This window comes from Larus michahellis, chromosome 10 (assembly GCF_964199755.1).
Source record: "Larus michahellis chromosome 10, bLarMic1.1, whole genome shotgun sequence".
Lineage (NCBI taxonomy): Eukaryota > Metazoa > Chordata > Aves > Charadriiformes > Laridae > Larus > Larus michahellis.
In genome coordinates this window covers 15,086,749-15,100,985 of record NC_133905.1, presented here as the reverse complement: position 1 = coordinate 15,100,985, position 14,237 = coordinate 15,086,749, and positions in this window count along the sequence as shown.

Genomic DNA, 14,237 nt, shown 5'->3' with positions numbered 1-14,237 from the left:
AACAGAACCAAAGACATTGTGTTCGAAACTACCATTTTCCTAACTGAAATTTCCATAATTCCTCTATTATTTCCAAAGACAGCAGGCATAAAACAGCAATGGATCCCCCAGCTGAAGCTGCTTTTTTTTTGACAAAGAAGAAAGCCAGAATGACGGCAATAGATGCAAGTTAGAAAGATTTCTTCAGAGGGCAGAATAACTTGTAGGGCCACCTACAGACTCCACCATTATTTTTTTACAGCTATGTCCTTTCAGACAGGGAGGGTATTTTTCACCTCAATGATAGCTGCTGAAGCATTGTCTGGCTGCTATTCCATAACCAATGAAGAAAGACAGGCATCACTAGAGGACTTTTACTTCATTTATCAGCCAAGAAAGCCAAGGCAAAGTTAGGCTCAGAAGGATGAAAGCCATCTTTAAACACTCAGTAAAGATCTCAATGATAGCCAAGTAAGACATGACTCTGCAGCTGCATCAATCTTAAAAATAACAAATATAGTAAGAAAAACAGCAAGAGAAGAAGAGCAATTTAGTAACATAGTGAGAGTTAAGGATGCCAGGAAAAGCCTATTGATTTCCTGAGTTTTAGAGCAGGTCTCGCTTCAGCATAATGCAGGAGGCATTCAGCGGCTACAGCTCCTGATGGGTGTCCCAGTGCTTGCAGAGGGACTCGGAGGGCTCTTATGCTTTACGCTGAGTAGCCATGGAGCGCACGAGCTTCCCATTCCGCCAAGGAGCCTCAGCTTCTCCCAAACAACGGCAGTCTCAGCTGCTTCTTTCCCCTGAGCTCGAGCTCTGGACCGTCTGATCTCTGCACCACCCACCACTTCAAACAATCACTTGCAAATGGGGCTTGTGAGCTCTTTCTCTAAATACTCCCTGGCTCCTTTCCCAGAGGTTTCAATGGAGCATGAGGTACCCATTATAACCTTTTTACTTACTACTGTAGAGGGAAAACCTTAGGTTTCACTAACTGGCTTTGAGTGGTGAAGCATAGCAAAGTTCTGCCATGGATAACTGGAGCAGAAGATCACAGCTTCACTGATTCCCATGGTTTTAAAAACAAATTCAGGCTCAATAAAACTTAAGAATAAAAAAAAAAAATAAATAAGGGGACAGGGTGCTATTAATTGGGCAAGCCAAGACCTTTAAAACACGTTTGCACTTATTATTTAAAGTTAGTATTAGATGCTCATTCTCCAGCCCTCCTCTCCCACCGACCCGTGGTGGTTCAGCATGAATCACACAACGGCTCACAGGCTGAGGTGGCCAATAATTCAGTTAGCCTGACTGAACTAAAAGTTGTATTTTAATCTCAATAATGCAGTATTTTGGACTATAATCATCTCCTTTGGCCGTTAAAAAGTAACTTGTACATAACAATATGATGAGTGGTCAAAATAGAAAAGTGATTTAACTGGATTGTGAAGAAAGCTGTAAAAATATTATAGATATATATATAAAAAAAAGAAAACAGTGAACTGCATAACTTTGAAAACCTTGCTCAGCCAGGATTGTGGTTTTAGATTTAGCCTTGTAAAAGATATAATTCAATTTAGCTTAGTCCCCTCAAAGGGGCCACAGCATTAAGTGATGACACAGAACCTGGTCTTGAGTCTGAGCCTTTGATGTTGAACACAAAAGCTATTCTATTGCTTGATTCACAGCCAACAAAACAGCAAACAAGTTAAAAACACATAGTATCATTTGTGTGGCTACACGCCAGTGGAAGAAATGGAAAATTCTGAGTAAACTGTTCAGAGCCACAGCAGTATTGCTCCAGACATTATAAATCATTTTTTATTCTGGCAACAGGCAAGAAGTAAAATGAAAATTACACCAATGGTGCTCTCCAGTTGATCAAATAAAGGATATCTTTAATTGCTTTATCACTAAAAGCAGAGATTGGTCCAGGAGAGCAGAAAGCTTCAGTGTGCTTCAGGTTGAAAACCCAACTCCCTTTAAAGGTCAGCTCCTCCACACACGTCATGTCAGCTCAAATACAGTTCAAGAAAAAAAGCAATGAAAAAACATCCTGTCGCTGTCTGCCTCTGTCAGAGGTTTTCTTTTAAGGAACAGTAATTTGAACGCAACATATATATATCGTCACTCATTTGATTATTTAATTTTCAAATCTAAAGTTTTTCACCCTGTAGTATTTTGAGATCTAAAACATTTTGCATTGTCAAGCTAAACAGAAATAGTTTTAATGGTGTATTTTTGACCGTGAAAGGAATAGATTGCTCGTTTCCAGATCCCTTATCCAAAACATTAGGGAGGTGTATCCATGAAGCTTGAACCATTAAATTCAAAGTCCATTGAAAAACGGGTCCAAACATTTGTTTTCATCCAAGATAAAAACACTATATTACCTTAAGAAGGTGCTTTAAACATATGTGTGTATATATATACATACATGTATATAAAATTAAAAAAAAATTAATTGCTTTAATTTCATCTTTAGAACCCAATGCGAATCAAACCTGAATCAGAAATGCAAAACCACTTTTTACATTCAGACCCAGATTCGACGAGGTATATAAGCCCATGCTAAAATAGTGATTAGTCCAATGGTGATTGGACTTCACTTCTTCAGGCACGTTGGACATCACTACTTCAGGTAAAATATATTTCAAGCTTTCCAGCTACATATAACTTTAATGTTAAGAATATGTGTAAACATCTTGCTGAACTAAGACCTAGCTTACAGTTCATATTCAAAACATGGGGAGGTTTAAATAGAAATTAAACCATTATTGAATTGTTATCCCCAACTAAACTCAGTCACATTTTTTAAGCCACCAGAATGGACGATGAGCTGCTTGGAGAGCTTTTCACGCAGCTTTGCTAGAAAACAGTGGTGGAATCATGAATAATCAAAACCTGTGGTACTGTGGTGAGCAAACAGCAAACGTAGGATATTGCAGACATATCACTCTTGACAGGGCTAAGCAATAGGTGATACAGATAAGTGGGGTTGGAATAAAATATGATTAAACCAGTCTTTTCCATTCCGTTTTGATTTAAGAATACAAAGTGCAAACTATTCATCTTCTGTCTAGAGGCAGTAAATCAACTGATAAAGAAAAGTGAAAAGCAAGTGGGGCACCAGGAAAAATCCAATCATCACGTGCTGGTAAATTGCTTATGGAAAGGAGGAAAATAGGATCAAATGACAATACAGAAGTATTGACCGTAGGCAGTGCCAGAATTTATGCAAGGTTAGTATGGGCACAAAAATTAATGTCAATATCTAAGCACAAAAGGAGGGAAGAAAAGAGTAAATACCAGTAGAGTCAAGGTATTAAGGTGCAGAAGAGTTCATGTCAGGTCTGGGTCTAAGCCAGGTTCCCTGTTTATTTTTCTTTTGACTCTGCCAGCACATGATAGCAGTGATGAATTTTAAGGAACAGCAGGAACAGAGCTGCGGTGCTACTGAAGTACCACCACTACAAGAGATGGTCATGGTGCTTCTGGGGTTATCGAGAAGAAAATGCACCAGTGGCTTCTCTTTCTAGTTCTGTGACGATGGTTAGAACTGATGCTTATTTCCATTTGCTACTAGTTTGAAGGTCAGTAATTGTCACTCTCAAAAGCGGAAGCCCCCACTCTAAGGAGGGTAAGCCCAGGTAGGTGTCACCCAGCAAGAGCAGTCAACCTGCGTAAATCCAGCACGCTTTTTTGTTCAGTTGCAATTCCAAAATAAATGCATAAGTAAAACAACTTAATTCGGGACTGAAAATATTTTATAAATCAAATCCTAAAGCACATTTTCTTTCAGAGATTCCACTTTTCCATGTTCAGTCAAACATGATTTCGTTTTTATTTGTTGTATGGTAGACAATCTACTCACAAAGTGTTTGCCCAATCTGCAGACAGGTAGATCTTTACCAAAAACAAATGGCAACTAAAAGTGTCCCCATATTTGTCAGAAGACGTGGCGGAGGAGCCTTATGGGTAAAGTTTTCACATCGCCTGAACAACTGTAGAAAGATCAAACCCTGGCGCAGAAACCACACTGGCCGAGCTGCCTCGGTGCCTGTGCTCCGGCCACGAGTTGACTTGTGGAAAAGCCCAACCCTCAGAGCATAGTAGACTTTCTTCTAACTTACTAGTGGACCCCCAAGCAAAAAACTCCCAATGCTTTTTTTTAATTGCTTTTTCTCTTCCCAAGCTTATGGGGGTTGTACTTTGAACCCTGGCTACGTGCCCATGTCCTAACTTCCTTTACTTCGCCTAAGCACCCACACACCCACGCGTTGCTCAGGAGCTGTACGTTGTCATCTTTAGCCATATCACAGTACAGACAGCTGGTCCTAGGCCAAGGATTACCAAGTGTTTCTATCACAATTGTTACAGCACAATTCACAGCGTCATGTACCTCTCAGATTTGACAAACGCCAGCACCACTTCCGTTTCTGCACTCGCAGAAGCCTTCCCTCCTCTTACTTTGAGAGTATGTAAGAGAGAGAATTCAATTGAGAAGTCCAGATGCTGCGAGATACGCCACTATCGTGTTCCCCCCTAAAAAAAATGATCCCATTAAAACATGCCGCTTCATACTGCAAACATGCCCGATTCACTTCTGGTTGCGTTGGGCAGCTGAGTGCAGGCAGCACCACAGCAAAACGTAAAGTATTTTAACCCAGTAGAATGAGGAAGTCTTAGTGTTTTAAATGAAATCATTATACTGAGGTTAGAATATAACGCTGAACTACTGAGGAAAAGGGCGCGGAGCCTCCTGAGGAAGGATCAATGTGTCAGCCAGGAAGAGATGGAGTCATGAAGGAGAATTGGCATTCTTTAGAGAAACAGCAAAGCAAAATGAGCTAGAAACAAGCTGAATGGGTGAAATGAAGGGGATAATCCTGCATTTTTCACAAAAGCCTACAAGGAGATTAGTTGCCAGCACTAGCTGTATTCTTGCAGCATGATGGTTAAAAGGAACGCTTGATGAATAGTTGGTAATTATTTTTCATTCACCAATATTGTAAATCAGTAATAATAATAAAAATCTCTGTACTGCCATCTCCACCACTGCATGATTAACAATACTTTTTGCCCTTAGATTTTAACCACCTTACAAAAGAATTATTTGAGACGTGGGCTGATGAAGCAAGGGGGACACGCAGGCAGGGGGGCACATCGGAACTGGCAGATGACACCCTCCCTTCTCGCGGCACACTGCTGACCGGGACACGTCGTGTCCCCAGCATCAAAGGCGCAGTCAGAAGAGGTTCATTACTGGACAGTTATGGTTCATTACCCAGCATGGGAGCAGCGGTCCGTGGCCACCGAGGAAGCAGAGACTAGTCCACAGCTGCTTCCCCGACTCGCCAGGGAAGGGGCTGTTGTGGTGGCGAGGGCAAGTGATGTTCTTTGGATAATCCCTCAAGGCTGGAATCTCTCAACCTGCAAGGCCACCTTATCACTGGGAATAAACGGGGCATAAAGTGATTCCCAGTCCAGGATTCTTTCCTAAGACAAGATACAAAAGGATCCTTAATTTACTGAATTGGACCATAAACCATCGAGCTGGAGAGACGCTGCCTCGGGCTCTGCTGCTGCTTGACATAAGATCTAATCTGTTCCTAATGCCAAACAGAGGACCCAGACACCACCGAGAGCCGTCTGATCGCTTCGCTGTCCTCTGCGCTCGCTGGAGAATGTAACACATTTCTCTTACAGTTGCATTTTGCAGCCGAGGTGAAATTTTTCTGAGATTGCAAGCCTGGGAAGGCAAGCAAGCCCCCTTCACGTATATAAATCCAATGTCATTTGCACACTAGGTCCGTGAAAGTAGTATTGCTTCTTGCTGTTTCAACTGATGTCAGCAGTTACAGTGGGTGGGAAGAGAGAGGAGAGGGAAGAAATAGCAAGTATAGGCATATCTGAGCCTTTCTCATTTCACTTAAATCTCTGCTTCTACTGGAGGACACCATCTTAGGGTTGATATGAAGTGGCTGCACTGGATCTCAGTTGGGAGGGGTTCTCTACTCCTCGCAAAGCCAATTACAGAGAGAAAATTAATCGGTTCCAAACTGCTATCTATGTGAAGAGGTGGGTCCTGGTTCATGGCTGGAGCATTTAACAAGGACTGGGCAGGTGTGGACTTTCATGCACAGGGCTGGGGTGGTGATTTAAGAGTATTAACAACACCTTTAAGAACCCAACTCACACTGTATGCGTTTATACAGAAGAGCTTCTATGTATTATTTTACTTTCCAGTGGTACTTAGACTGTAATCTGTGTCATTTCCAGATTCATTATGTTACCATATGGTTTCCTTGCACAAGTGGCCCAAACCCAAGCTCTGCATTACAGAGGAGCTGTAGAGCTCCTCTTCCTCAGAGCATCTTTCCTGAAAACGAGTAGGCAGCGGTAAGGAGAGCAATAGTCCTACCATTCCACTTTCCCAGCTAATGTCTGCTCAGAAACGCCTCCAAAAACCTTTCTAGAAGTATCCTCATTGCTCTAATAGGATTGCAGCATCCCCAGGCAAGCTAGCCCTTATGGCGTACATCGCAGTTAATCCTAACCCATCAGCCAAACGCTAAACTAGATTTACAAGCCTGGAGAGCAAACTGAGGTTGTACCATGGTGCAACCACGGGCGCTTTGAAGCTGTCGGCAAAGGTTTATCGCAGAAGCTCAACTGAGAGTTAAGTCAGCTTTTCAAGGGAAAGGAGCAATCACCCCGCCAACGGGAGCCCCACGCACCGTACCCAGCACAGCGGAGGCAGCACCCGTACCGATGCACGCCCAAGTCCAAACACCAGTGAGACTGCACAGTTAGGTGCTTACATTTGCACCGTGTGTTATCAAACAACCATGAAGTAGCAGAGCATTATTTTCAGTGATGAAATTGGGTTTTTGGACAGTGAACAGAGCTTTAAGCATTTTTTTTTCCCCTTTGTGTATCGAGAAATTTCTGGCTGAATAATCCTATCCTAAAGCACAGTTTGTGGAGTACTTGGCATTAATTCTGCAGGCGTGTTGCCATGAGTATTCAATCAGGCTGCTCAATTACACAGTAACTGAATGCTGACACCTACTGACACACAAAACCCTCAGACTATAACACTGCAGAAGCCCGACTGATGCTCATCACGCACATGATTCAGCTTTTCCCTCAGCAGCTTCAGTGGTAAGGATGGGACCGTGCATCTTTCCAAAGGGATTAAAACAGCTGCAGTGTTCTACTAACTTAAACATCAGAGTTTGTACTAAGTGTGTAATGAAAATACACGTATATGCATTGAAGTCACACGCAAAATTACTCACATCAATAAACATTTGCGAGTCAGTACCACATCAGGCTAGGACACCTGAGGAAACATGGTGATTCAGCTGCTGCAGTCACTCAAAGGTGCAGAAGCTTGAAATAATGATGCTGTTTAGGCCACTCATATTGTGTCACACTGCTGCTTCCAAGCGCGCTGGTCCCCAGCCTCCAGGCTGCGTTTCAAACAGGAGCCCATTGCAGGCAGAATTGAGCCTGGGGAGATTAGCATCATAAAGTGATGCATTTCAGTGAAATATTTACCTGGAAATGAGAACATAGTAACGTAGTATTTTATATGTTCTTTCAGGGAAAGCATATTCTTCCATTATGTATGTACTCAAATAAAAGTGAAATACATTGACCTTATCATCATCAGTCTATACTTGACCAGAACGTCTGTTCATCTCAGTCCACACTCCAGCAACTACAGAAAGGTTTTGATGAATCAAGTCTTAGTAAAAACACAACAATTAATTTCAAATATTACTGAATTACTGAGCTGGAACTAATTTTCGCCATATTGCATTATCTAAAGAAATGCAGATCTACACAAAAGCATAAATAAAGACAAAGCGAAAATGGTTTCAGGTGACTTTTTGACTAGACTCAATGACCCAATTTTCAGCGATCAGTTAGGCACAATAAACACAGAGTATATTATTTATTTGCTCATAGAATATACTCTTAGCATTTGGTGTGCTAACAGGCTCCATTGGCCATGGAAGGAAACACCAGTCCTCTGCAAGTATATTCAGAAATATAGGTATAACTTTATCATGTTCATGCTTTAAGAGAGGAATTGCTCCTCAGCGCACCATCCCCTTTCTGTTGAGATTTGTGCACGGGCCCCCACTGGTTTCAGCAGAGGAGAGTGACCAGAGGCACAAGGGGATTGGTGTGCGTGGCCATGGGTGCCAGAAGAAATGATGAACCACTTCATCATAATACTTTGCTACATTTGTGAAAGTGCTTCCACAATTAAAGATGTTTGACGTTCCTTTATTTCAACCAGCAGCAGCAGCAGAGCAATACAAATAAGCTGAACTGTATTCACAGGGTTGCCCTGACCTAGATTATCGTCAATAGGGTGCTGGAGCCTTTATCTCAGTTGTGTGTGAAAAGTAACTACACTAGAGTCACTGACTCATTGCTTCCAATTTCCTTTATGTAGTGGCCCAACAATGCCAATTCAAAGTAATAATAACAATAAATTATTAGTATAGGAGCACAGAATTGACTGTTAACTCTTTATCCATTTTGGCTGTAATAGAGTATTGCTCTGGGAGAAAAAAATGCTATTACAGTAACATTGAAAAGAATCAACTATAATAATTATTTCACATTTCTGTACAAGTGTACATGAAAACTTCTTCAGTTGTTATGTGGGGTTTTGCTATTATTACTGTAAGCTGCAAGCTCTGACACAGAAACACACACAAATTCCTTTTTTTCCCCTTTCTTGAAATAGAACAGGGAAAAAGCCCTCTCTGTTCTCTAACACCTCCTTAGCAGATGGCGATGAAGCTAAACACCTCCCACACCCAGATGGAAGGTATGTTACAGGAAAATTCCTCCCCCGTGTCCAGTTTAAAAAGAAACCCACAGAGAAAGCGGGGAGGTGGCAAGAGCCCCCGCGGGGATGTCCCCGGCACCACCACCACCACTCCATTTCCATATGAGCCTCCTTTGACTTTAACGGCGCTGGACCAACCCTCTTCTTTCTTAGCTCACTTCTAAATTCAAAGCAGATTCTAAGATCCGCTCTATTTTCCCTTCTCTCCCTGCCTTGATCAGCCCATTTCAGTTCCTGCTCTGCCCCCAGCATAGAGAGTGGGCATTGCCCCTTTCCCTCTTCCCCTTCCATCCAGCTTTGTCCTTCACGGAAAGGATTAAACATTTCTGCAACTTCTCAGAATCACAAGCTTTTCTACAGCGAGACAAAAGGGTTTTTTCCATATAGTGAGCAGAAAATTGGGAAAAAACCTCAAGTTCAGCACTTTGCTCTATCAACTCCCACTTAACAATGGAAGTGAAGAGAAAGAGAAGATGGAACTGGCTTCTGCCCACACTGCTGGTTGTCATAGAATGGAATCATAAAATCGTTATGGTTGGAAGAGACCTTTTAATATCAAGTCCAAGCGTTAACCTAGCACTGCCAAGTTACTACTAAATCATGTCCCTCAGCACCACATCTACATATCTTTTAAATACCTCCAGGGACGGTGACTCCACCACTTCCCTGGGCAGCCTGTTCCAATGGTTAGTGACCCTTTCAGTGAAGAAATTTTTCCTAATATCCAGTCTAAACCTCCCCTGGCACAACTTGAGGCCGTTTCCTCTTGTCCTATCGCTTGTTCCTTGGGAGAAGAGACCAACCCGCCCCCCAGCTACACCCTCCTTTCAGGGGGTTGTAGAGAGCGAGAAGGTCTCCCCTCAGCCTCCTCTTCTCCAGGCTGAACACCCCCAGCTCCCTCAGCTGCTCCTCACAAGACTTGTGCTCCAGACCCCTCAGCAGCTCCATTGCCCTTCTCTGGACAAGCTCCAGCACCTCAGTGTCTTTTTTTGTGGTGAGGGGCCCAAAACTGGACACAGCACTCGAGGTGGTGCCTCACCAGTGCCCAGTACAGGGGGACAGTCACTGCCCCAGTCCTGCTAGCCACGCTATTTCTGATACAGGCCAGGATGCTGTTGGCCTTCTCGGCCACCTGAGCACACCACTGGCTCATATTCAGCTGGCTGTTGACCAACACCCCCAGGCCCTTTTCCACCAGGCAGCTCTCCAGCCACTCTGCCCCAGGCCTGTAGTGTTCATGGGGTTGGTGTGACCCAAGTGCAGGACCCAGCACTTGGCCTTGTTGAACCTCACACCATTGGCCTCAGCCCATTGACCCAGCCTGTCCAGGTCCCTCTGTAGAGCCTTCCTACTCTCAAGCATATCAACAAACCCTCCCAGCTTTGTGTCATCTGCGAACTGACCAAGGTTGCACTCAATCCCCTCATCCAGGTCATCGATAAAGATATTAACTGGAACTGGCCACAATACTGAGCCCTGAGGAACACCACTTGCGACTGGGTTGTCCTAAGGTTGCTGCCCAGAAAGAGAACACAACCTAGGGTACAGCCTGATGAGAAATCCTGTACTACTGTGGCTGCAATTCCTGTACTAAATGCACTTAAAACCCCAAAAAACAAAACTAAGATACACTTATCAGCAATTAAATTTTCAGCCATCAGATCAGGTGAATACACAACACCTACCCCTAAAAATTAATCAAATATGCAAAGCAGTATCATTTGAGAATTATGGTTCAACCATACTAAACCATCAGGAGTAAAGCAAATGCAAAGAATGAATGACTGGTCTAGACCGTTGGCCAAAGACCTGTCAAAGTCCTGGTAAAGCTCAGTTTTCTTTGGCTGTGAGTTTTCCCACATCATCCTGAAATGATGTTAAAGCAATAGCTGTTGGCTCTGACCTCCATATCATCAAGAGAAGACCACATTCAAGCACTTTGAAGATATTCTACATTCTGTGAAGCGCAAAGGTTTTTAAACAGATTATAGCACCTGCTTTTAGTAATAATTATCCATGAATATAAGTTATCCCCTAATATTTGTCACTACTGTATAAAAGGAATTCTGCTGTGATCAATAATTAGAAACCAATTACAGAGCTTTGCGTGCAACAGAAGATTACTTTTGTAACTTGGGTGCCTTTATGCCTCTATTACCAGCATCTGTAAGGGTGATAATGTATCTTAATAATTCTTAAATCATATATGAATACAAAAGTGCCTATGGCATCATTCAATTCCTATTTAAGTCCAAGGAAAACTGCCTGTTTAAATTATACAGAAGTCCTGTTTCTCCTGAAATGCACTTTGATGTGATTCTGTGCAAATACACATTACCCATAAAACAATCTCTTTTTTGAAACAGGTAACCTAGTAATGCTGCTCATTGATTCAGGCTGTGAAACCAATTCTGCCTTTATTTTTCCCAAGATGTGATTTATAATTTTTCCTTCTCTTATTAATAAATTCCAAGGAACAGGGAATGTATTGGCAAGTCCCTTTCTCAAGAACAACCACAGGTCTGCAGTGATGGACGCTAATGTGATGGTTTCATATTTCAACCTTGCGTTCAGCCTGGGACTATTGACCCACTCCTCCCGAGGCATAAATCAAATTTTTTCTCACTTCCATGGTCTGCTTCATTCTTAATTTCTCATTAGAGAAGTTTTAGTGGACCAGGAATACTGGAGCATTGAGCAATGTGCATTCGATTGTAGAGATTTTTTTGCACCCCCCGCCCTTTTTAGTTGAAACCCAGGTCTGAATACAGATTCCTGGTGAAGCCTGTGGCTCGAGTCACGACAGCTATCACCATTAACCCCTGGATGGCAAAGTCCTTTTGCCTTACTTTCTGCCATGTATATGGGAATTTCCATGATCTATTACAAAAATTTCAGGGCTTCTTTTCCCAATGAATTAATAAATTTCTAAAAGTTATATTTTTTCCTACATCCATAAGACAACAACCTTACCACATTGTAGTTCTAAGATATTGGAGTTAGAGCTAACTAGTCCTCAGACTCCAATAGAAAAACAAACAATCAAACTAAAAATAGTGCTTGGGTTCACTTTTCAGTAATATAGACTATTTTCTGGGTGATTGTTTTTAATCCAAGTACAACACAGTTTCTGGAGAAGTGTGTCACAAGACCAAATTCAAATATAGCATGAACTGGTACAAGCCAAATAATGTTTCTTCTTCCTGCAAAGTGATCAATCACATGATAAAAGCCGAAGGATGTAAGTAACACTGCCTACCATTAAGAAACACAGACAGCATCACTGAATAACCACTCCTGGAAGGCACAGATGTGTTCCATTAAGAAAGCAGATAATGGGCTGACGAAAGACTTCAAAATGCGGCATATTGTTTAAGTAAACTCACTGACATTTGTGGAGGCCCCATTTTTTTCCCCAGAGAAGAGGGGAAACAACGTTGGCAGTTCCTGCTGCATCCCAGGTGAGGCAGCAGCCTGCCAGCAAGTGCCCAAGAAGTGTCCCCTCCCAAACTATTTAACAGAAAGAAAACATAATCAGCTATCTCTCCCTGTGCTCCGCAAAATACAGAAAACACGCTGAACTCATTGAGACATTTAACATTCTTTACAAAAAGCATCATCTCAGAAACATGGATCTTGAAAACATTACTAGTTCCTAGTCAGACAAAATTGAAAATGTCCAAAGAATTAAAAAATTAAAAAAACAAAAAAACCAAAACAACAAGACCATCCACAAAATGGAGGAGGGCCAGAGGTCACAAGCAGAACCACAGGACACAGCTTCAGCTTATCTGAAATGTGCATGTCCTAAGAAATCAAGTTTATGGAGAAAACACAGCGTTCAATTCACCAACAGAATTCATGCATCAACAACCCCAAATGACATGACCCCATCATCAACAGCACAAGGCTGAGTGCAAGGCAAGCGAAGGCTCCTGAGGCCAGAGATGAAGGGCAGGTAAGAAGGACCAGCTCTAGCTCTAGCACATCCTCAGATGCTCACAAAGGTGACACAAGAGAAAGTACCAGGAGATGAGGAGATGCAGCCACCGGAGGCATTGTCTGGCCAAGGAGAGGAGAGGCTGCGAGGAGAAGGTCCTGTGGTGCACGGGACCGGGGTTCCACCTCTACCTGCAGCATCTCAGGAATTCTTTTTTACTGTTGAGGGATGCTCTCATGTTGTTAGTCGTGTACAATTCATGAAATACAAGGCAAGCGCAATGAGGGGAGGAGGATCATAGAATAGTCAAGAAAAAAAGTGAGAGGACCAAAGACACTAGTTGTGAGCGCCTTTGCGTGTCATGCATGCCATGTGACAGACGAATGTCACAGCTTGAATACAGTACTCTGGTGAGCAAATGAGCTGGACGCATGCTTTAGCTACTGCCACAAATTATTTAATATCCTCATTGCAAGCGGAGAGGTTTTAAGCAAACATTTGTGGTTTAGCTTGATATTCTCAATCTCTTTTTAAACTGGGTTTTATGTGCATTCCTAATTTAAATGGAATGAAAATACAGATGTAAGGTCTACGCATCCTTTCTGAGTCAGTTTATGTACAATCTTGTTGGAAACTGGATTTAAGGATTTGAAATAGGCATTTTTTTTGCCTGAACCATTTTCCCACGGCTTCATCCCCACCCTTTTTCCAGAAGCACCCAATTCATATTGTCTTTTAGAAGTGTCGCATTTTTCAAAACAGGCAGGGAGGGAACCTGGACAGTTTTGGAGAAGTCAAATCATAGTTTGAGTGGTTATGCACTAAAACTTTTTTTGTTGTTCTAAATTATTTCAAGCTCTAATTCATTATTAAAAAAAAAAAAAAAAGCCAAAGAAACTGTTCCACATCTATCTAAATAAAAGATTTCATTTGGTTCAAAGTTGCTTTTCTAACAAAACAAAAATAGTGGAGAATGTATTTCCATGTCCCATTTGCAAACTTCAGCACCCACCAACCACTTCTGTAGATGCAGAGAAAAATGGAAAACCAAAAAATCGTAACTTCCCCAATTCGGCAGCTGGGACTCGGAGGGTCAGCCGAGGTTAGTGCTCGGCGAGTGCAGCCCGTGTGATTACAAGGGGCAGTCCAGCTTCATGAAACCCTTCTTTGCTCGTCCTTTGAGACCCACATTTCAGTGCAGATGAGCAGGCATCCCCTGCTCCTTAATGGAAAGCGAAGGCAGCTTTCGCTTTCCCCGTAGCAGCTTCCCTCAGCCGCTCTTTGATACCAGGTCCTATGTGACTGACCGTCAAAGCATTAATTCCTTTATTTCTACTTTGGAACTGGCAAATAAAGGCTAGAGAATCACCTTATTGAATTATTCAAAGTAATTTTTAAATATAAGGGGGTTTTACATGCTTTTTCTTACAAAGGATACTG